A 25,691-nucleotide genomic window follows, 5' to 3' on the forward strand; every position below is an offset into this window, starting at 1 on the left:
CAAAAGGAATATTTCAGGCCTGAAAAATAATAAAACATATCCATCATAAGAGCTATTGCTACATTCCTAGTGCCATGCATGTATTTCTCATTTATAACTTGCAACAACGCTAGAAAGTTGGCTCTAAAGGGAAGGAAATCAGGCTTAGGGAGTTTATTTGCCCAAGATTATATAGGTACTAAGCAGCAGAGCCATTATTTGAACTTAGGGATAAACAATTCTAGAGAACAAGGTTTTGAACCCTACACTATGCTTCCTAACCATGGGTCAGACCTTCCCTTCCAAAGAAAGTGAGATTTGAGACTATGCCCGGCCTTGTTGCTAGAGAGTAGCATCAAGCCACAATCTTGACCTCAAGAGATCGTCACCAAGTTCTCAGCAGGGCCCACAAGAAGAGTGTATGACCCATGTAGTCACACAGTGCCCCATTCTCAGCAGGGCCTCAGGCTTGGTCTAATGCTCTGCTGTTGCCATCTTGAAATACTTACTACGTTTTTACAAGGGGTCACATATTTTCATTTTGCACTGGGCACTGCAAATTATGTAGCAGTCTTGGCGCATGGAGTTGGCAACCCTTAGCCTTCAGACCTAAGGGAAGTGACTGCAATTACAGGTGACCATGAAGAAAAGAGGAAAGCATTGTTTTAGAAGAAGAATGCTCATCTTGCAGATGGTAAAACTGAGCTGCGGAGAGGTTAAATGAGTTGCCCAAGGTAGTAGGTTCATCACTGGCAGGTGCAAGAATCAAACTCTCATCTCCTGATTTGAACTCCATAAGAAACAGGGTATGAGACTAGTTCTAGCCATTTCCATGAATTCTGTAAGAACAACAAATGAAATCTTTTAAAATTCTGATGGTATATAATGTCAAAAGTAACAATGGCTTAGATTTTAAGACTTTGAAGCAAAAATGATAAAAAGTTTAACTCAATGGAGTGAAATAAAGTGGTCCCCAGCCTCACGCACCATACCTCCTCCAAACAAGGACTTTTTAGATAGGACATTTGGCCAAGGCAAGAGAAAATCAAGTCCTTGGCAAGGTTGGTTCTACTCATCCTGACCTTACCTCATTCTTGCAACATCTTGCCTTTCACCTCAGAGAGCAGAACTATGTAATCAACATTCAAAAAATGGTAAGAAATCTTTCAAAAGTTCAGAGGCTATTCCATGGAGATAGAAGTGTTTAAGAGAATATTATAGACTTCTGATAAATATTCATTGTAAATCATCAATCTTTTAATATTGACCTAAGCATATATAACTGATGATCAAGACATTTGTTTTATTAATTTGAAGTCCCTTCAGTATGTTCATTTTAAAGATGGATTTCTTTTGTGTGTGGATGCATACAAACACACACACACATAAACTCTTCTTTGGTTTAAAAAAGAATTTGAAAATGCTTACAAATACTCAAACTATGCATTTAACCAACAAGTAAGTGTATGTTATTCTTCAGTAAAAAGTAAAACAAAACAAATACGTAAATAAATTAGGGTGATACTTGCAGAAAGTTGGTAGGAAAATAAAAATAAATGATTTTACAAATATCATGCTGTAAGTTCCAGTATATTACTAGCAATGGACCAAAAATTTGGCTCTCCACTTTCTCAGAGACCACAATAAGGAAAACATTACTAGTTACAAGCTACACAGTGAGCATATGATACAAACAAACCACTTAACAGAAGCACCAACATCACCCGGAGTGATGAGGAGCTTTCAACTGCTGGGAAGGACATCCTTACCCCACCCTTTATCATATGTTCAACAGTGAGTCTCTGTCACAGAACTCTTTCTTAATATGTGCTGATGGCATCTCAACCAGAGGCAATTCTATCAAATTGGATAGAGAGCAGTGGGTCCAGCTAAGCAGCTGTTTCCCTATCCTAATAGAAGAAAACACGTTAGGTTACAAAAGGACAGCATAGATCATCAGGTCCAGTAAAGCCCACCCTACTTAGTTTCTCTCAACTGAGTTTCTGTTTCCACATTTCAACCCACGTGGATTTATATGTTCTAGCTTTTGATGAGGATCCAAAGAATCACTTTCTCTTGATCCAAACGATCAGCTAAGCTAAAGATGGGAGTCACTCTTTCTTGGGAAATTAAGAGGAGTAGCTAAATCGTAGACCTGAACAGAAGATCACTTTACCTCTGCATGTTGCAGTTAGGACATGGGCTGAAATTTTCCTGAGATCACAGTGGTATTAATGCTTCCACATAAAAGCATATAGGTACTAACCTTCTAAGCCATAGAGCAAGGTTAGTACTTTCACTGTGGAAAACGTTTAATGAAGGTGTTATGAAATGCCTGCTGTTGCCACGGTATATTCCTAGTGATATGTCTCTCAAGTTTAACTTTAAGCAATATATGTTCCTAGCAAACCTTGGAAGATGAATTAGCTACAAAACTTTTTTTAATGTGCACACACACACACACACACACACATTCCTTGGTTTACAAAGAATTTGAGAATGCTTACAAATACTCAAACAACACAATGCACTTAAACAGCAAGTAAGTGTACATCATTCTTCGGTAAAAAAGTTAAAAAACAAAACAAGTAAGTGAATAAATTAGGGTAACACTTGCAGAGAGCTGGTAGGTAACTGAACAAGTTTAATTATTGCACGAGTTGCTGGATATGACTTTGGCTGTATAATAGTGACCTTAAGCCATTTTTTTTTTTGCGTTGTTAAATGCAAGAGAAGTCTCTTGGCTTGTATTTTTCAAAAGGTACAGAGGTCAAGTACTGATTCAGAAGGGGTGGAGCCAGAGTCAGATTTACAATGTGACTAAGGAAGCTGAACCTGTAGGTCTCTGACTTGCATGGCCCTTTCCAGGGCCCTGAGACTAATTCTGTACTTGTTTTCTTATAAGATTTATACCCTGCAAAACTCCACCACTTTATAGAATACTTGACATCATGAGATCTCACTGGTTTTCCACTATCAGCAGTGTTCGCATGTTTGTTTTTTCTTATGTGTAAATGCATTTTGGCAAAGTACAAAGAAATTAGGCTTTGGAGTTAGAATTCTCTTGTTTCGGACCCCTGGGTATAAACTTGGGAAGGTTACTAAACATTCTGTGATTCCGCTTATCATCTGTAAAAAATTAATAATAACAATAACTATTATTATTGTTGCTGTTGTTGTTGCCATTGCTCTTAATGAGCCCGCATTCTTCATAGTGCTGCTTTAACAGTCAAATGAAGTACTGTATAAAAAGTGGCAGGACCAGGTGATTCCCTTTCTCTTCCTCTTGTCCCTCCTTCCTATTATTCCTGTGCATATAGAAATAATTTCTTCAACTGGGCCCATTCCAGAAGCTTCTCCTATCACTCAGATGGCTTGAGACCCTGACCTCACTCCCTAAGGGAAAAAATGATTGCTGACCAGTTCTGTCTTGGGACCCTATCTCCTATGCATCATTCTTCATAGAATATTTTAACAGGTATCTGTATTACTCCTGCCAAAAAGAGTGGTGGGCTCGTGACAACAGAGGAACTGGGGTGCAGTAGAAAGAATGCAGGCCTCGAAATTAGACAGCTATGTGTTCCTAGCAAAGCTTACAAATGAATTCACTGATCTGAGCATCACTTTCTCAACAATAGAGTATAAAAATATTTATTTTAAATAGTTGTTTTAATGGTATGTGAATTATAATATCAATAAAGCTGTTTTTTTAAACAAAAAGTTGTTGTAAAGATTAAATTAAATACCACAAATCCCCAATTAACACCAATCACTGCTGAAAATGAGAGTTCTTGTTTGTTTTATTTTTTCACATCTGTGCCAGTTCTGTTGGTTTTAGCATGAGTAATGAGTGGCTACTGACAAAGATGCTTAAGGAATATCGGAAAAGAGGAAGCAGAAAAAGTTCTGTGGAAATTTAATTGCTATTTTAGCATGATTCATTATTCAACCTGATAATGCTCTTTTTACTCTCTAAGGAGGGTAATCAAAAATTACTGTATTTTTTTCTAACTAGATTGTATCAGTCCCTTTGCAACAAAATCTAATATCTTTCAGCCAACACTTACCCCACTGCTACTGGATTAATTATAAGATTCCCCATAGTCTTTGCCAGGAGAAAAACACCCTCTGACAAACATTTTGTGTACCCCCTGGGTTTGACCTTAGAATGCTGGTGTAAATCATTTACATACCTAAGTCTACCTTCTTCACAGAGAGTCAATATGAATGCTCAGTTGCTCTTAAATGATAACCATGTTCATGCACTAATAACTGCTGTGAGAAGAAGCACGTGGATGAAGTTTGGTAGAATTGATAAAATTAAAGAAAGGAGCCCTCATTATGCCACATCATCTAGTATGTAAAGCAGGAGTTTCCCTTAAATTCTCAACAATTTATCATGTCTAAATTTTAATGTTTCAGGGAATCACAGTGTTTTTATTCATCAATTCTATAAACTGAGAATTGTGTGCAAAGTATGAACTGTTTATTAAAACACAAACTTGAAAAAAACTAATATGTGTACATACGTGACTATATATAGTCAGATTGGTAGGTAGATGGATGGTTAGATAGATAGATAAAGCAGATAGATAAAGTAGATAGATACAGTCATATATACATATAGTCATATGTATATATACATATACTATTTAGTGGAACAAGAAATATGTTTGTTATTAGTAATGCTTCACTCTTCTCTGAATACTGGAAACTAGATAGTTTCCTTTCTGAGAGACAATTAAATCTTCAACCTTTCACTTAGTTGAAGATAGCATCAAGTAATCATGGAGTATGAAAGAAGTCTAAAGAAAGAACCTAAGAGAGACCAAAATTTTTCTGTGTGAGAAAGGAAACCAACTCACAGGGCTGGGGGTTTGGGACTGCAAGTGACTGCAGCCTAAAAGGAAGAAGGGAAATGAGAAGATGCAACTAATCAGAATATTTTCAGTGAAACACTGAGGGCTATGCATTGTCAACCCTACTTCTAGTTCTCCCATACACTTTTTTTCTTTTGGCTGCGCCTCAAGGCTTGCAGGATGTTAGGTCCCCGACTAGGGATTGAACCTCCCCCGCTACCCCCCAGGCAGTGAAAGTGCGGAGTCCTAACCACTGGACCCCCAGGGAATTCCTTCCCATACACTCTTCAGAAATAGCCGTATTACTTACTGATATAAAATAAGCTTATAGGGAATCACTAATAATAGGTGTTAAGTCCTACTTAAAGGCATGAATAACAGGAAAACACAGGTGCCCAAACGAACATATGGGTTATTAAGTAGGGAGACCAACTGTCTAACTGGGTTTGCCCAGGACTGTCCTGTTTTAAAACTAAAACCTCTCAACCCAGCGAAACCAGGATGGTTGCCACTGTAATTACACATATTAGGGTATAAATACATGGTCCCACCTGGAGGATATGAAATAGTCAATATAAATTCCTTCTATTATTAAAATTTTTTTAAATATTTAAAACCATCATGAGGAAAAAAGCAAACATATCTATAACTGAGCCATACAGGAATGACTAATTTTAATATTTAAATTATGTTTTGTTCTATTTTCACGTGTCAAATTATAATAGAAATATCAAATTAAATACAAAGGGAAATATCCAGAATGAGATGAATAGAAGTGGCCATCACTGTCCTTTTTATTTCATTAAATCAGCCTGAAAAATTGAACGCTCTCACTTCGCCCAAAAGAACTTCGAACCTTTCCAGAAGGAACTCTTCCTTTCCCTTCCTCTCCATCTCCCCTTTCATTCAAAGCAGGTGGAATACTCAAGGTAGAAGTTTGTGTTTCCCTCTAATGAGACCCTCACTGCTCTGTGGGAGCTGGAGGGTTCCTTGTGCTCAGCTGGGGAAACGGGAAGGAGGCTCCGTGTTGTGCCCACAGCACCACCTGGTGCCAGGTCGGGGTCCTCCTGGACTGCTGCTCTGGAGTTTTGTGCTGGTCTTGCTTCCAGCCCCCCGACTGGTTGCCCTAGCTAGTTTAATATAGGGTAGTGGTTCTCAACTGTTCTTCTGCATCATCAGTCGTGGAACTTTAAAAACTGATGTCTAGAACATATCCGAAGAGCCTGAGGTGGAACCCCGGTATCAATAAAAATGTCCCAGGAGATTCTGATGCACAACAAACATTGAGAGCCACTGAGTCATAATTAAAGGTGATGAGAATATATTTGTTTCACTTTATTTTGTTTTAGACAAACATATTACTGGACATCATAAAATATAGGCAGCTCAAGATGCCTGTCCCTACAAGGCAACTCTTCTGGGGCAAAAACATTTATTGGGACATTGTGAGAGACATGGGATTTCAGGGTGATAAAGGAGAAATGTAGGACTCTCTCTTCCCTGTGAGTGGCGTGGCACTTCCTGGTATAGCCCAGGGATCACTTCTAAGGCCAGTTCTGCTTTAGGAGTTAAGGACAAATACTCTCTCCCTCAGCATGCTTTGTTGGGGTTTATATATTCCTCTTTTCTTTCTCTTAGAATTATAAGATCACCACACAATTTTAATGCCAAAGTAAATTAATATAAATATCCTGTAATGTAGATAAAACTGAACGGATTACGAAACATTGCATGTTTCCCATAAGCATCCTGCTTCCCATAAGCAGTCATTAAAGATAATCTTGATGGAGGTATGTAACAGCATGAAGTATGCTTATAAGACTATGTTGAAATGAAAAAACTTAAACATGGTACAAAATCATGAAAAATCATGAAGAGAAACAAGACTCGGACACTCAAAGACTGACATACTCAAAAATACTACCAGTACATGTGTTTAAGTGGTAAGACTCTGGAGACTGATTTTCATTTTCCTTTTCTATATTTTTAAAATTTCAATGAGTATATATTATTTGATTATGAAAATATTATTTTACATAGAGAGGACAATAGTGATTAAATCATAGCTAATTTCTGAAGAGCGAAAGGTTTACGCATAAAACAGGATGAAGAGGAAACCACAATGGGAACAAAGAAAAAATCTTAAAATTGATATGAACTCTAATATGAATTAATATTTCATGGCAATCCCTTGATTCCAACAATCGTTTCACCCTATAGGACTGGAAACCTACCAATTTTATCACTTTTTCCCTGCCTCTCACCTGTCTCCCCTACAAATCTCTCTTCCTCTATTCACAGTTTAAATGACAAGAATGGTCATTACAACTGCCTTCTTGCCTGCCCCCTTAACTCTCCAAATATTCTACAAGTTTCTTCCACTAACTAGTGGAACCATACCTTGGGACCATACCATACTCCACCTACTAATCATAATGCAGAAAGCTGCTTGTAGCTGAAGAAAAGCATACGAACTAATCCCAGGTGGTTAGTTCTTAATGTTGCCAGGCAATCTTACTAAATGCCCCTGGCACATACACGCCCCTCTCCTTTCTTGCTGAATCTCCAACATCCTTCTCGGTTTTCATTTTTAGCTGATAATGTTGCTTCGTATTTTACTGAGGATAAAAAAAAAGCAATCAGAGAGAACATCCACCTGTTCCTACCAACACATCTTTTGAACTTCCTGTATTTGGACCCCTGTACTTGGCTTTCTTTCCTGTTACTGTGGATGAGCTGTGGGTGGTGCCAGCCAAATCTCCCCCGCTCCGCAGGTATGCAGTTCCCATTCCTACTCACCTACTCAGAGAAATCCATCAAAAACTCTCTTCCATCTTTCCTGCATCACAAGTGTATTCCCCTCTATTGCATGTTTCCCATAAGCATAAAAACATGCTGATACTTCGGACACCTCAAAAAAAAAAAAAGCCAGCCAAACCTGTCTTGACCTTCCTTCACCCTCTAGATTCCACCACATTTTCCCCCTTCCCTTTACAGCAAAAACGGACACACAAAAAAATACCTTGTCTCCTTATCCACAATTATTTTTTCCTAACTCTCATGCCTTCCCATCATTTTCACCCATTCCCCACTCCACCAGAAATGCTCTTGTCAAGGTCACCTATGACCTCCCATTGCCAAATTCATGGTAAATTCTCATTCCTTGTCTTAGTTGATTCATCAACATCGTGCAATGTAGCTTATCACTCTCCCCTCCTTGAAACAGTCAGATCATTTCACTCAGGTCATATCATTCATCTGTTCAAAACCTTGCAATGGCTTCCTTTCTCAACCAAGTAAAAGCCAAAGTCATATGACCTATATGGCCCTAGTCCAAAACACCTGACCTCATAACCTGTCTGAGGTCATCTTCTATACCCTCTCCTTCCTCACGTGAGTCCACCCACACTGGCCTTACTTGTTGCTCTTCAAACACACGAGGTACATTCCTTCCTAACGGCCTTTATGCTTGTTGTTTTCTCTACCTAAAACGCTCTTCCCCCCAGATAACTGTGGCGGCTTCCTCAGCATCTTTAGATATTTACTAAAATATCACCTCATAAATAATGCCTTCCCTGGTCTCCCAACTTAAAATTAGTAATTCAACACACATTCCTTGTTGCCTGTGTCTACCTTCTTTTTCTCCATACCGCCTATAACCTCTAATATGCAATATATACGACTAATTTATTTTGTTATGTCCTATTTTCCCTACACTAGAATATAAGCACCATAGAATGAAGATTTATTTCTTTGCCTATTTTGTTCACTGTTGTTTCCTTAGAATCTAGATCAGTTTCTAGTACATAGTAGATATTCAGTAAAATATGCAGTGAAATGAAATGGATGAATGAATTTCCACTTGAGAGCTGAGAAAGTAAAGAGCTGGATTAACAGACCAAAAGTTATTTGCAACAAATCAGTGGAAGTCTGTGAGGGTTTTCTAGGTGGTTTGCAAATCTGGCATATAGGTAGCTTACATGAATAGTTTTCTTGAAAGAAATGCCCACCGCAGTGTGAAAGCTGTGGGAAGACTAACCAAGAAATGGCATAAATTCCACTATCTATTAGTTCTAGGCCAAGGTGAGAGAGGCTGCCTACTAACATGAGATGGGGGAAAGAGACAGAGACAAATACTCAGACACACACACAAACACAAACAGAGATAGAAATAGAGAAAGAGAGAGAGAGAGAGAAAGAGAGATCCAGGAAAGTATATGAGACTCCAGTTTCTAAACTTCTACCTTCTAATCTGTTACTATCTATGCTACATGTGAGGATTAAAGTGCCTCATTGTAAATGAGTAGACCAGACAATCACAAATATTTTCAGTCTCCTAAATTATCTTCAGATTTGTACATTTGACAGCTAGTAAACATCTGGATTCTTTTTAGTCTTTACACCCATCCTAAGACCTCATTCTGTGAAGATCTGAATAGCTATTCTTGACCTAGCCTGGTTATCAATTTCAAGCATTCGTTCTCCAAGCTCACAAAAATAGTCACATGAATGATATTCTAAGTAAGCCCCAAGTGGCTTTAATAAATAAACTGTTAGCTTGACTGAGGCCAGTCTTTTGTATTCCAAAGTAACTTAATTCTAAAAGAAGAACATCTGTGATATGGAATAACTATAAATACGTGGTACTCTAAAGATAGAAAGATAATTATCCAATTTGACATTTGATAACCACAGTACCAGGCTTAAGGTGGTAAAAAATAAATCAGGACTATTTTATAGTCCTGATTTGTTCAAATATATGTATACCATATCATTTTTGTCTTCTGAACATCAAAGATAATTACATTCATGCCAAATTAAATGTTTAATTGTAAACAGTTTTCCACTTAGCTTTCTTTATTCAAAACATTTTGATTCTACTACTTTAATTATTATTTAATATTTGTATAATATTTAAGGACATAGATTAACTAATAAATTGTTACTGGATCTTGACATTATACAAAAATTTTTTTCTTAATACAAATTTTTCAGAACTGACAAATGAACATAAGAATCAAGGCATAACAAATAAACATTCCTCATTGTTGATTCTTTTTTTCAAAAAGGAATTGGCAGTGCCTTTTTCCATTCCCACAGCCTGCACAGATAATTCTAAACATGAAAAATCTGGAGCAGTTCACAGCTTCAAAACAGCAACAAAGCCAAAATCTGTAGTTTTTATCAAACTAAGAAAAATGGAAATATTTTCAATGCAAGCATTTTTCTAATAATAACCCACTCTTTCATTTTTGAGAGGCTGCCTGTGAACTGTTAGTGATAGAACAATCAGTGGACCTATTCCTGTGACTTCTACTGTTGCAAAATTCAATTTGACACTGACAAAAATGAGTATTACTCCCAATAATGTTTGCGTTCTGTTTTGTGAAAAGACAGTATTTCCTTGCAAAATACAACTGGTACTGTGACACAAAGCCCATAAACAAGGGAGGGTATTAAAAACTTGGAAAACAAAGCACCAATATTTTATGAATGGTTTGCTCACCGCACCAGCTGCACCGATCTGAACATTCTCCCTTAGTAGATATTTTATCCATATCTGCAAATGACTAGCAGTAACACAGCTCCTCCTGTATCACTCAGGGTCCAGTAAGGAAAATAGAAACTATATGAGGTCTTTCAAGCAGAGGGGAGTACAAGTCGGAAAGAGCAAAAACGCGGAATGTGAACTAATCTAAATATTGACACCTGCAGGAAGAAGCTACTATCCCCAGGGCCAAGGAAACAAAAGGGAGGATGAGGTGGTGGAAGCCAGGTGTCCACTTGCTAATGCACTTGTGTGGTGCCTCAAGAGATCTTGGAAACATCAAGCAGGGACCCCTGTGTCAGTACTTGGACCACAAATAAGGTGCTGGAGAGAGGTGGGTGGCTGGAAATGTAACTGGGCCCTGTGTAAGTGGTGCTGGAACTGCTGAGGAGGTACCACTCAGCTGGAGCCAAGGTTACCAAGGGTCTCTGTTGCATGTCCTGGTGCTGGTATAGCCAAGGAGTGAGCCAAAGGCGAGCATTGCAATCAAGGAAGAATTCTGTACTATGGTACTGAAACGGCCAGAGGATGCTTGGAGTTCATAGCTTTTTGTTGCTGCAGATGGAGGCCTAAAAGCTGAAAACAGGAAGTGAGTCACTTTCCCCCTCTTTCATTTCTCAGTTTCTTGCCGGGACCTCTCATTGGCAAGACCTAACTGGAATCTTGCTGGCAATAAAAACCTGGAAAGGCTATCTGTGGGGTATCAGAAACCTACAATACATAGAAGAGCAGAGAAGGACAGAAACGGAGGCCTATATTCTATCCTATATTCTACGCCAATTTTTCTGTAGTATTTATTTAACATGACTATACCTAAATTTGCTAATGACAATCTGGCATTTATTTTTATCATCTTACTAAAGGAATAAAATAAATAAATAAGAAAGAAAGAAATGGAAGACAGGATATAATATATATAAAACATGTAATATATAACTGTAAACTAGTGACCTTATTTAAGCCAGCTATTGAAATAATTCTGAGTTTTCAACTTTATTAAAGGCACATTTAATAGACTTAGCAAATTACTAAATATCTCTTTCCTGACTGTCATAAAGCCATGTTAATGATCTACTTAAACCTTCATAATTCTGTTGACATTCCAATATATGATGTTATTAAGCAGGTAATTTATACAAGAACACAATCAATAAAAATTTATTACCCTGTGGTAGATTAAAGATGATCTCCAATTCAATTATTTGCTATCCTCTCACTGAGATTCCACTTGAATCCAGACAGGGCTTAGTGATTTGCTTGACTAATAGAGTGTGGGAAAAGCAATGTTGTGAGATTTCCAAGATCATAAAAAGTCTTGGAGGCTCTGTCCAATTCTCTTTGAAAACTTGCTCTGGGTGAAACCAGCTGCCATGTCAGAGGTCTGACTGCCCTGAGGCCATCATGTCGGAGAGATTACATATAGGTGCTCTGGTCAACAGTCCCAGCTGAGCCCCAACTTCTACTCATATCTGCAAAGTATCAGACGAGAATATGAAGCCATCGTGAACCCTCCAGACCAGCCCACCTGCAAGCCTAGAGCCACAACCTATACTATGAAGGGTAGAAGACTGCCCAGCCAATCCTACCTAAATGTCTCAGCTACCAAATTGTAAAATATAACAAAACGCATGTTTTGAGCCACTAAGTTTTGGGGTAGTTTGTTATACAGCAAGAGATGATGAAACACGGTCTTTCTAATAAGCAAAACAATGTACACTAAAGCAAATTATCCATGTTAAATGTAGCCAGGTTATTAAGGTACCAAAGTAATTAAATTACAAAACACAGTACTCATGAAGTTTCAGGGATGAAGTATTTTACATATGACTGATGAAATTGAAATTATTACAGTATTTGAGGGAACCACTTTGATAATGTTAAGCTGTTACAAGTTGAGCTTACGGCCCCTCACTGTGATGAGTCCCTTCACGGCACTGGGAGGGACCCTAACAACTTATGTTTGTAATTCTGTATTCTTTTTCTCAAAGATCCCCTTTCCCCAAGTTATATAGATTTCAGGCCCCATAAAATAGAGTCTGTCTTTGGGGAAGACACATCAATAATCCTTCTAATAGTCCTTCTAAGTAATTTGTATTTTCCCCAAGAAAATAATTCAAAAGGAAGATGGACAGCTATGTTTATAAAACTCTCTTTCACAGCATTATATATAATAGAAAAATAAACTGAAAATAACCCAAATGTTCTTTAACAGATGAATAATTGAATACATTATAAGCTATCAACTTAGAGCACGATGTCCTCTTTTAAAAAAATAGTTGCAGAGTCTCTAACAACACGAGAAATTGTTTCTAGTATAAGTGAAAAAGCTGATCTTGAAAGTTTATATGAATTACGGTTGCAAGTATTAAAAATGTATATATTACAGATAAAAACTGGAAAGAAATTTGGAGAAGTGAAAAACCAGTTATGTTGAGGTAATGGTCATAAGATGCAACTTTGTCTTCAATTTCTTTTTTTAAAAATATTTATTTATTAAAAAAAATTTATTTATTTATTTATTTGACTGCGCCAGGTCTTAGCTGCAGCACGCGGGATCCTTTTTAGTCGCTGCACGGGGAATCTTTTTTAGTTGTGGCATGCAGGAACTAGTTCCCTGACCAGGGATCGAACCCGGGCCCCCTGCATTAGAAGCACAGAGTCTTAGCCACCGGACCACCAGGGAAGTCCATATCTTCAATTTCTTTTTTTGCCATTTATCTTCTAAGTTGCATCCCATCACAGTCATTGGTAAGTGATGCAAGCTCTCTCAGAAATCAGCTTCTGAGGTTTTATGAGATATCTTGTAAAATATGCAGCTAAACTAAGGGAATTACTGTAATGCCCAAAGCTAGGGAAAGCAGGCCAGGTTGTGGAGGGTCACTTCTCACTTCTTTGCAAAATGTGATGTGGAAAAATAAACATGTCATTAAGAAGGTAAACTCAGACTCTTGGGGAAGTTTGACTTCTTTCTATTCCCTTTTCCCCTCATGAACGGCAAAGTAAAACCATCAGGAGACAGAAATCAAAAAGCCAACACTGTTCTCCATCCCTGTATCTGCCACCTTTACACAAAGAGGGATGCGCCTGCACACAAAATATATATAGAAACACATACACACACACACCCCTTCAAGTAGATATATTTAAAGAAAACATTGGCTATTGTAATAATTTTTTGGACATTGTGGAGTGGTAGAACAGAAAGAGCAAGATCTGGAGGCCAGGTCTGGGTTTGTGACCAGTTGGTGCTATGACCTGCAGTGACTCCTTGCTTGCTGAGAGCCTCATGTCTCCGTCTGCAAAATGAGGGGATCCTCATGATGTGATCATCAAGATCTCATCTCCTGTCACCATCATCTGACTCTGTTCACAAATGAAATGGGATCCATTTTAAAACCAGGGAACTTGTGAAGCCATGCTGCTCTGAGGGGTTCTATCTCTTTTTTATAACATAATTTTAGATCATAGAATTTTAGACGATACAATTTTAGGTGATGGAAAGAAATAAAAAGGAAGCCAGGTTCTGACACACAGCTCAGTGGTGACAGAGGCAAGGAACCCAGCTTTTCTTCTCTTCTCCAAACTTAGAAAACAGCACAGTCAAGTGATGGCCCCCTTCCAAGTTCTTTCTTTTCAGTTTTCATTAGAGATAAACACAAGGAGAAACATTTTAATCTGGCCCCGTTGCAGAGGTATAAAGAGCCTCTTAAGTAGTCCTCACTCCTTTTACTATACCCTTAGAAGCTCACACCTGAGTTACTCAGGTGCTGGCTGAAAGCCAGCTCAACCTGTGTGGTCCTGTGGCTGAGGTCCAGCAGACAACTATGAAAGCAAGATCATGTCAGGAACTTTATTTCCACACAAAACATCATTTTGCTGTATTCACAAACAATAAGGAAAGTCTGCCTTTTGGATATGGTCTCACAATGTGAATTTAAAATGGCCTACCATGTAGTTTCCATCAAAAGCCATGCCAATCCTGGAAGAGGGTATATGAACTATTCACAGCACACAATTCTTCTAGGCTTATCCCTAGATCAATTCCAATCAGAAGGCAGCTTTAAAAGTAAAGCATATTATTCCAGCCTGTTATCAAAATAGTCTTTACAGAGTGATGGCTTAGCACTACTTCCTTGGTTTTTACTCCTGGTAAAGATGAGGTGTGACCATATATGAAATTTCTCTATATTTTTGTGAAACTGTAATCAGGGAACTTGCCCAGTATGTTTCATATAAGGCCATGTGTGACAAACTATTCTCAGATTTGGGGGGTAGGAAACGTTTCTTCCTTCAAATTTTAATCTTTTCTCTTAAAGACTACTATCCCCTCATGCTTTGGGTTTTACCTTGGCTACTAGGGAAAGTTAGACTGGGTTTTTGTGCATTTAAAATAGCTTCCCATATCCCTGGTTTTTGTTTGTTTGTTTGTTTAATATAATTAATCTCTTCACCCAACCCACTATACCTTGTCATTATTATATGAGGCTTAGCTTTTATTGTTAATGGTTTTCAATTTTATTATATATGTATTTTTTGTGATTAGGTTGGGGAAAGGTAGTATATAAATATATAACAATGTGTGTTGGTATATGTATATGTGTGCTGTATATAATATATATTAAAAGTAATTGTCATAGAAAACACATCTTTAGAAATGAAGGACCTTAGCAATAATTTAATTGAATGGTTTCAAACATAATTCTCTCATGCACGGAGGACCAATTTCTTCAAATGAAATAGTGTGCAAAACTTAAAGAAATATAGTTGGAAAGTAAATAATAAAAGCAAAGTTCATCTGGTTGAAACGTAAGGGGAGAATAGCCCACCACCCTCACTTGCTAGCCACCACTTTCAGTGCAGTGCGGGGCTCTGGAGTCACTCCACAGAACTTACAGTTTCCCGTGGTACATATTTGAAAACTCTCAATCAAATTCAATTGTCTCCTTTTATAAATATGGAAGGCTTTGAAAATATGAGGCTTTGAAATCGTGATTTATCTAAAAACACTTACCAAAGTGGTGATCAGGTCAACATCAGTTCTCAGGTTAGGTTCCCTGATTGCCAGATGTTTATTTTTGTTACAACAGAAAGGTCAATCCCAATATGCGCTTAACATTAAAATTGTGTTATTTGAAAAGGATTGAGCAGTTTTGAATTTTGTTAAAAATTAAAGAGAGTCTAAGATTTTCTTAAACTCAACAAGGCAGCAAACATTATTTTCTTTCTTTTTTCCTCCTCCTAGGCCCACCCAGGGGGGGATAGGCCTCTCTTCTTTTTAGGTTTGCTTTCAACTGGTTCTGTGCCTTGCCTGTTCCCTATGCGAAACTAACAGATTTAAATTTTTTGACCCTCTGAGTAAAAATCATATGGCTCTGCATTTTTTCTGTATTAAATAAGCATAGCTAAGATAAAGATTCTGTGGAATCTTAGTGACAACTTATTTTTCTTTCTTGGACATTTTAAAATGTTGACCTGATTCTGATTTTTTCACATAATACATATCAAATTCTTTTGTCTGTTAGTAAAATCTGTCCATGTCCTTGTGTAACCACTATCAATAAACTGAAGACTCAATAAACTTGGGAGCATGGTTTATTTTACAAATGCCTCCAGACAAAAACTAAGAAAATAGAATGTAACTGCATGATGTACAAAGATTTTGGACAAACTTTAAATAAATCATGTAAAGTTTTGAAAAGCCATATTTGAGCTACAAAGTTCAAAGTCATTATTCTTCACACTCAACTTCAGATGGAACAGAAAAGTTTGAATCAAATTTTGATCATCTAATAGTAGACTTAACATTATGGCTTTTAGGAGTAATGCTTCCAAAGCTATCATTTATTGTTTGTTTTCATTTTTATTCCTTACAGTATACAGGCTTACTTTGTTCACTAGAATATATGGGTGAGTTCATTTATAGAAATATTTATTTAATAAAAACCATTTCAACATAAACAATTTCAAGGATCATAGGAAGAAAATACCACTCTCTAGTGGTGAAACCCTGAAACACCAAAGTCAGGAGGGCAGACTGCCTTCCAGTTACTGCACTGACTCATCCAGGTAGAGAAGGAAATAATAGGAAGTTCTGAAGTCTGGGTATTAGCAAAGAAACCTCAAGAAGACTACATGCATCTAGATGTCCTGGAGAGCACAGGATACCTGGGGCATGGAGGAAAGTGGTGGAAAGAGAAGCAAGCCATTGCCAAAAAGATATAGATCAAAGCAATGCCTGATCTCCTTTTATGAGTGATGGGAAAAACCTGGCACTAATTAAACTAGTGCCTGGGTAAAGTCTCAGGGACTTTTCTGAACCAGAATTAAGCACTGGATCCAAAGGCAGCATGGGAGATCAACAGGGATAAAGAGCCAAGTGTATCCTGCTAGTTCAGGGTATAAACAATGAACAAAGCTGGGCAGCCAAGGAATCAGTTTAATGGATGTTGGTCTCCTATTGGGCCAGAGGGGATGAAAGGGAATCAACTGGCCAAGGTAAACATTTAAGGCTTAACCAGACAAGTGAACATTTGTCCAGGCTCCACCCTTTGATTATTCAATCATGACTTGATAAGCTCCTGAAGTCTGTCCCTGGTCCAATCCTCCATTCTGGAGTTCTCCATTCAGATCTCAGCCTCATTTTTAGTCTCTCCAGTTCCTTTCTAATGAAGCAATATTTTTATAAGGGTTGCCAATTTATAAGTCAAATTACATTTGTATTATCCAAATTATTCAATCAGAGGAATAAATCCCATACACCCCAAGCAGCCTTGACATAGAACAAATCCTTCAAGTGAGAGACAAAATAGGATTCAAAAAATAATAATCTGAATTGGCAAAACAATGAAGAGTTCATGAAAAAGATCTACAGAAATCCTTTGTCCATAGACGCATGATGCTGAGACTGTGCAGGGAGAGGCTTTTCTAAATTATTAAAGATTATAAAATATTGTAAAAACTACAAAGCCCTTTATAAATACTAGATCCTGTGTGAGCTAATATTCTGGTGGCAGTAAAAAGGGAGGATGGTAAGAATAGTAATTTGAATTTATGGAGGGCCTATCATCTTAGACACTTGTGCATTTGAAAGTCAGTTCATTAATCCTCAGGACTATCTTAGCAGAAAAGTAGCCAATGTTATTAGCTCCTTTTGCAGATAAGAAATTGAGACACAGACAGATTATGTGGCTTATACAATGCTTGTGCAAGGAAGCTGGGAGTAGACAGGAAAAACATTAGCTACAAAGGTGGGAATGTGGTCCACAGATAAAGAGTTGGCAGATTTAACTTTCTCCTGTTCAGGCACATAAAAAAAAAAAAAAAAAAAAAAGACACCATCCCAGCCAAAGCTATTGGGGCAAAAGGGAATTACACAGAGAAGGGACCTGGGAGCATGGGGCAGAGGGCTGGAGGCAGCAGTTCAACCCAGGACATACCAGTGAAGTTACCGGTGAAGCGCTTGGCCCCCCTTGCTCAGCACAACGGACACCCTGGCATCCTCTTCGCCTGTGCTCTAGCACCATCCTCCCCCATCACACCCTCCCACAACAGGAAGATCATCGTGCAAACATGAGGAAACAATTACTTCAGAACCATACTCTGAAATAAGAATTAGCATGAAGGAATAAGTACAATTGCTCAAATTAAATGAGGCACACAGCAACAACAAAGAACTTATTAACATGAGAATTAAACACCAAAAATAAATGAAGAGGAACTCACAGCGGTGAGTCAAGAGTACATAAAGTGTCATTCGAAAATAATACTAAGGAATCCACTTTCAATTCTCACCACCTTCTTTTAATAAAAAATAGACTATTTTTATTTTAAAATAATTTTAATTTATTTTTAAATTAAAAATGATTTAAATAAATAGAAAAATAAATAAACCTAAATGTTCTATAAAATTAATCAGTAAGAAAATTGTGAATTAAACATATTTTCATAGAGGAAAAAAGGCCTTGCGAATAGTTTTAAAGCAGCTGTGAGTTAACTATATCCTACAATTATTAGCATGATAGAGAATAAAGGAAAATAAGTGGCTATATAATCTTATATGCATACACACACACTCATTTAAAAGATTACTAGAAACAGAGAGCTACAGATAAATATAAAAATGTCTCTTCCAGTAACAAACACTAATTTATATTTCAAAATAATAATAATAAAAACTGAAGAAAATCATGACATCCAAGAAGAAAACAGGTTACTGAGAGAACTCTAGTATCAACATTCTCAACCAACTTACTGATCATAACAACAAATCCTGGAAGAGAAAGTAAATTGCTGTCAAATTGCAACAGGCAAGAATGCATAGGTTAATTATAGGGAATTTCAACTTCAGAAAACAGCCAAACTCAACTCAAGACATGAAAAATCAAGCAATGTATCAGTAATTACATAAGAGGGGAGCCGAAGCAATGCTCTCAACCATCAATACCTAATTTCCTTTTTGCTTGAACCAAGGGAAATATCCTCATAGTTAGGCTCCTAAGACATCCCTTGCCATCCTAGACTAGAAACATGGGTGTTACCCAATAACGGAAGTTTATAAAAGCCAGGCAATATTTTCATGCCTATCCACTGCTTCCAGGCAGAGTGGATATTCAGTGAGAACACCAGGTACTATAGGCTGACCAGCATCCATTCTGATAGGTCAGTGTCCATGCCGTGTCCATTGTTGAGTATTTTTCACATTACTCTGCATCTAGGAAAGTGTCAACCTAAGTCTACGCAGGTAGTTGTTCATCTCTCTTTTTTAAAGTCTTCAAAGATGACTGGGTATTATTTGGCAGGATGAATTTCTACTTTTATGTTTCTTTATTAAAACATATACCTTGTAAAGGGAAAGAAGTGACACTGTATCATCTGAATTGATGACTCAAATATAAAGACAACCTTAATGGGTGCTGGTGAGACCCAGAGGAAGGTGGACTCAGTCTGCAGTTATAACAACAGAGAGGGCAGAGAGGGATGAAAGTAACAGCTGGGATCATGAAATACAAGAGGACAGGAGAAGTCCTTCATCCTGTGTGCCCCATGGTATCATGCAGTGTTTATGAAATGGGTTCTGGAGGCTGAGCTATCTGGGTTCACAAGCCAGCTCCACACTGGAGTTTGTAGGGAGAAGAAGGGTAAAGAGTGCTTCAGGTAAAAGGAATATGATACATAGGACGTGGAAACAAGAGTGAGCATGGCTCATTCAGGAAGCAACAAGTAGTTCAGGAAGGCTGGGCTGTAGCAGTGGGGTAGGGACAGAGGTAGGAAGACTGGGGAAGTGGCAAGAGGAAAGGATGCAGAGACCTGCCTGGTCCTGAATGGCCTTGTGAGACATCCTGAGGAACTTGAACTTTAGCCTAAAAGAAAGAAGACACAGAGGAATTTAAAATAAGGGAATGATGTGATCCAATTTATGATTTACATTTTAGAGAGGTAGAAAGCAAAAGGTGGAGCAGAATTAGAGACAAGAAGAGGTGGCAGTGGCCTGAACTAGGAAAGCAGTCTGGTCATGAGAATGGAGAGAAGTGGACAGAGCCCAACTCATTCCTTGTCTTCCATTCCTGAGCTACCTAAGGATTCCAAGTCATCCCTTGAGTTTTTGCACTCAGGACCTCCTTCTATTCCAGTTTTGGGCTTCAGCCTCTGAGGATGCAAGACTTGGAGGAAACCCCTTAGTCCATGTTCCAGTTGGACCTCTCTGGCCACCTATAATGGAAGAGGGGGGGTGTTCATACCTCACTTACTGCTAATTATCTTTTTTTTTCAATTTGCTCCTGTATTTTCTTTCTCCAATAAAACAGTTATACCCCCACACCATTAGATATTTAGTGTGAAGCAACAGTTTTATTATGAATTTCATATACCTTATTTGTAAAAACAATAGAAAGTAAATCTGGTCTTAAAACAATCTATGCATAACCAAGTCACTGAGTTGTTTCTTAGAGAACCATACAAAAGCGAAGGGAAAATATAGATAAGTGCAGTTATTTAGTACTTTGCTATTGCTACCAAAACCTTTCTCATTCATTAAAACAGTCTTTTAGTTGAATCTACATCTGTGAATAAATTCATGCATTGTAAAATAGAAGCAAGAAACAAGACTGTGTTTCCCACCAATCCAGTAATGATATAGAGATGAGCAAAGCTTCCTTCCCTTAGGGATTTCTAGATTTTAGAATATTCCCCGTTGTATTTTGAAAGTAGAGTGAAGCCGATTTTATATTTTCTTGCCTTGAGGGTCAACCAATGTGGTTTAGAGGAAAGAACATGGGACCTGGAATCAAAGAACTTGATCAAGATTCTAAACCTCTCTGATCTTGGATTTTCATATCTGTTAAGTGTGAATAGTAACTACATCTTTTCCCCCATGTTTTGTGAGAATCAAATGATTTAACGTCTGTGACAGGGACCAAATATTCTGTGATTTGGGGGATGTTCTATATCTGCTTTGTCAAATCAGGTAGTCAATAGTTACATGTAGCTACTGAACACTTGAAATAAGGCTAGTGCAACTGAGAGACTAAATCTTTCCATTTTACCTAATTTTAATTAATTTAAATTTTGAAAGACACCAGATTACCATACTGGATTACCATACTGGAAATGTTTCAGTTATTCTTACTGCAAGTTAATTAACTCTGCTCTGCTCTGGAAATTCATAGATATATCGTCCTTGTTTAAGAATGAGAGTTTCCCTTATAGGCAAAGATATATATGTAACCACTTTAAGCAATTTGTGAGATGAATCAGAATGCAATTGTATTTTTGTCTACCACTTTCCTTTTAAAAATGTATTCATTGGGGGGAGTTTTTCCCAATACCACTGATGAAAATTCCCCAGTTGGCCCCATGTACCTTCTGGTCACTCTTAGATTTAAAGAAAATTCTGTGGTTATTTAAAGTTGCAAAATGCAGTTCTGATTCGTGAGTTAGAATGCCCCATCCAATATTTCCATCAGCACACCAACGTTCCAGTGTAAGACCGATCTCCCCGCCCTCGTGCCCTACATGTTTACAGCCTTCTGGGAACGGGGTGCTGTGCATGTCTTCTCTTTTCCTGCCTCACCTCCTCTATCACCCAGTTTGCAAGCTCCTGTTACTGAAGCCTCCAAAATTGGAGAAGAGGGAAGAAAAGGGAGAAATAAGACAACATTTTTACTCTACTGGTATGACTGAAAGCTGGCTTTGCCTCTGCAATGTTATTACTGATACTGTGTATGTCGGGGTGTGCACATGTACATGGGTGAGCTTCAGGGAATCCTCAGAAGCTTATGACTGCACCGCCTGTGAAGTGAGCAATGCAAACAATTCTTCTGTTAGCTATGCCTCCCTCAGCTCTGGTTTTCTAGCAGGAAAACACATCAAGCTTTCCAAGAGTACACAACAAAGCCACTTCCTCTAAGTTTGAGGTAAAAAAGGACGATCCCTCATGTCTACCTCTCTACACTGGGTTAGCTCTTCAAAATTCATTCTCACAAAATCCTCTCAGTGTTTTTTCTCCCTGTATTTTTCTTTATAACCTGGAGGTGGGTGAGGAGTCAAGAATTGTGAAAATATTCCTAATTTGGGATTTTAGTCAGATATCTCTTTTTGATATCTGAAACCAGTTATCTTAGAGTCCTGGCCAACTCTTCTAATTTAACATCCTTGATCACTGCAGCTGTGGTAATAGTAGCCAAAGACTAGAAATTATATAAAAATCATCAATAATAGACCAATAAAAATCTTTGGCTTACCCGTAACCATTGTTGTAAAAAAATAATGTGGTCTCTTCATATGCAATGATACGGGTCAATCACTGAAATACATTAAATAAAAAAAGGAAGGGCACTAGACATTCCATGTTTAGAATATTTCTTACTGGAAAGAGTCAGAAGAAACTGAAAGCTGTCATACTGTACTTCCGAGGAGAGGATTTGCAGACCAAAAATCTGAAACCTGGAGTTTCAGCTTACTTTACATTCTGTATGATTTTATATTATTTGAATTTTTTATTGTGGTAAAACTTACTGTACATTTTTTCTTTAATATCTTTGTAAATATATTTGGATACATATTAAGGCCTCTATTCATTGTTTAATTTTTTAAACATTATTTTCAAGTCTTTCTATTTGGCACAAAGTCTCCAACATCTTTTATTTCAGCCCTGACATCCTGACACGGTTGTGTGTCTATATCCAAGTGAAATGCCCTTCCCAAATAATTGACCAGGTCATTTATAACATTTGGAAACTTGAATGAAACACCACAGACAGTATAAATGAGTCTATAAGTAGGTGAGCTATAACAAACATGCTTTCTTTTTTTTCCCATGAGAATACAGAAAAATAGGCTGGATTACAGGCATAACATAAAAATACATTCATACTGTAAGTTTGTAATCTACATGTAAATACTGAGGAATTAACCTTTACAACTGGAAAATGACGTTTAATTCTTGATATTCAAAAACAAGTAATATTTTACTGAATATTCAGTTTATTAAAATCATCCAAAAAAGAGAATGGCCTAGTAAGCAGAGACTGTTCACTCTGCTTGAGACTTGCTATTTTTCAAGTAGCAAAGGATAAAGAGGCTCCTCTTAGCACCCTAGTCTGAGGGTCTAGAATTATATTTATGCTATAGGTATCAAGGAGAAAGTTTCAGAAAAAAAAGTTTGATATATGAAGTGATATGTAAATTAACAAAATTTATCTTCTTTTGAATGGCAAAAAGTGGGAAGGGAAACCCACCTAAAGTTTTATTCTGATAAATTTTCATGAGGTCAAACTGGCTAGTTTCTAGTAATGTTAAGTTTTGTCATAAAATATTTCCTGTAACTTCAGTCAGGAAGAGAAATTGAAAGTTATGATATAGAATTAAACAAAGGTAAGTATTTAGCTCCATACAAAAGAAAAAAGAAATTAAGAAGGAAAAAAAATCTAGAGGACAACATATACCACAGTATAAAATGTTATTTTATAAAAGACTAAACTCCGTTGTAAAATTTCTTCAAGCAGTTTCCTTTATCCCCAAAACCATTTAAAGAATCTCCCACCATGGTCCCCCTCTTCTCACCACTCTCTCCAGCCTGGGTTAGGCTTCTCTATCTTGTGTAACCCCCTGTCTTATTTCTCACATAGTATTATCAATTTTATATACATACTTGTCACTCCCTCTATCCCTATATCCCTAGCACTAAGCAAAGCACAGGTAGAATTAATGTTTACTGAATAAATAAAAGAATAATGCCACTCATCTCACAGTGACTCACACTGATTCCTCACTGCCTTCAGAATAAAGTACACAATCCTTAGGCTGATATTTGAAAATACTTCATAATTAGAGGTAACCTATCTTTCCAATCTTATTCCCTTCATATTTTCTCCCCAATTCCCCAAATACTACATCATCAAGCACACCTATCTATGGGGAGAGATCGTGTCTTTCTTGTTGACTGCTGTGTCCCACAGTTTAGCTCACAGTGCCTCACATATAACAGATATTCAGAAATTATTTGTTGAGTTAATGACTGGATAAAGTAACTTTACCAAATCTATCTTGTACTTTCCACTTCCTTATATTTTCTAAACAGCTACTCCCTTTATTTTTGCTGCTTTAACTTCCTTTCTCTCATCTCCAAGGCTCAGTAAAGTTCGATCACCTATGAGAATCATTTCCAATTTTCCTAGGCAAAATTAAATTCTCCCCAATACAAATACGGACTTATGCTCTTTTGATGTTATTTAAATATTAACTAGATTTTAAACTTTTGGAAGTTAAGGACTATGATACTTTGATGTCTCTTTTCCCAGTCTGTTCCCAGCTACCCTTTATGACTTGTCTTAGCTGAAATAGACTGATTAGATATGAATTCCACCATCTATACTTACTGTTGACATGCTATTTCTGTGAACCAGTTTCTTCATCTCTAAAATTGGCATAATCTCATTATCTTACCCCAAAATTAATTAAATAAGATATTTTAATTAAAGGGCTTAGGACAGTACTTGGTACATGGTAAGCATTCAATTGGTGTTAACAGGTGTTATCAATACCATTATCACTATTATTATTAATACAAAAGTAATGTCTGTTAAATGGAAAAGTTAGTCAATCTCTCGCACCATAGGTTGAGAAACAAGGAAGTTGATTTGAGATCAAATTTTGCACTATATTTTACAGATTACAGTGCTACAAACATATCTGAGTCTGCAAGATGCCACAAGTGTCTGGTTTTCAGTTACATCTGGAAAGATTATTTCATTAGAACATTTAAGATAAACAAGTGTCTTGAGATTAGGGAGAAACAGGAACTCCCAACCATTTTGTCTATGAATAAAATATGGCATAAATATTTTAGAAGACAATTTTTCAGTATCTCATAAATTTGAAGATACATATGCCTATGGCTCAGCAAATCTATGAAATATTCACTAGAATAATTCTTACATTTGTATACAAGTGGCATGTATAAGAATACTATTTATAATGCTACTTATAAATAATGTAAGTAGCATTATATCATACAGCTATGAAAACTAATAAGTTGTGCTACAATAATCAACATGGATTAATCTCAGAAGTACAAGGTTGAAAGAAAAGAGCAAGTTGCAGATGAACACCGTAACTCTAATGTTTATATAACATTTTTAAACATTAAAACAAGGTTACATAGTATTTATGGATATGTTCACATAGCAGTAAAAAGAATAAAATATAAAAATAAAAGCAGAAAAAAGAATAAGAGCATACAGTGGAGAGAAAATCTACAAAGACAGGAAGGTAGTGACTGCTGAGGTGGGAAAGGGAGAAACAGAATCAGGTAGAGCACTTCATTTTTTAAAATTTCTAAAATTATATGTGTTAAGCTGAAAGGTGAGTGTGCAAGTCTTTGTGATATCTATCTTTAAATAGAAATCTACTATGTATTGTATTTTTTAGGAAAACTTCCAAATTAAGTGCTCTTCCCAATGGAAATAGAAGACACACAAAACTCCCCTCTACCATTCCTGGAAAGTAAAACCTAGTGGCCATTCTCCTGGCTAGAGATGAAGATGTTTTTGTTTATTCCCAGGGAGGACCCTACAAAGAAGTGTCATCTCTGAGCAAGGTGGCAGCTATAGTAATCAAGAGAGAACACCCAGGACAAAATAAAATATTGAAAGCGAACAGTCAACTCTTCCTTCCCCTTCCATCCCTAGATAGTTGGAGATTCTCTTTCTTCAGCATTCCTCTGTGAGTGAGGCAGGAGGAAGAACAGAACTAAGTTTCATTTTACTGAGGGAGGTGCTTGCTTGCTGTCTCTATTTCTCTGGCCAACT

General features: G+C 37.2%; 1 non-coding gene across 1 annotated transcript; it reads right to left on the reverse strand.

Annotated features, from left to right (window-relative positions):
• Positions 1-12,996: 12,996 nt before the first annotated feature.
• On the reverse strand, positions 12,997-13,069 carry TRNAR-UCU (transfer RNA arginine (anticodon UCU)). The gene has a single exon. It is a non-coding gene; the product is annotated as a tRNA-Arg (tRNA).
• Between the last annotated feature and the right edge of the window lie 12,622 nt (positions 13,070-25,691).

This window comes from Balaenoptera ricei, chromosome 9 (assembly GCF_028023285.1).
Source record: "Balaenoptera ricei isolate mBalRic1 chromosome 9, mBalRic1.hap2, whole genome shotgun sequence".
Lineage (NCBI taxonomy): Eukaryota > Metazoa > Chordata > Mammalia > Artiodactyla > Balaenopteridae > Balaenoptera > Balaenoptera ricei.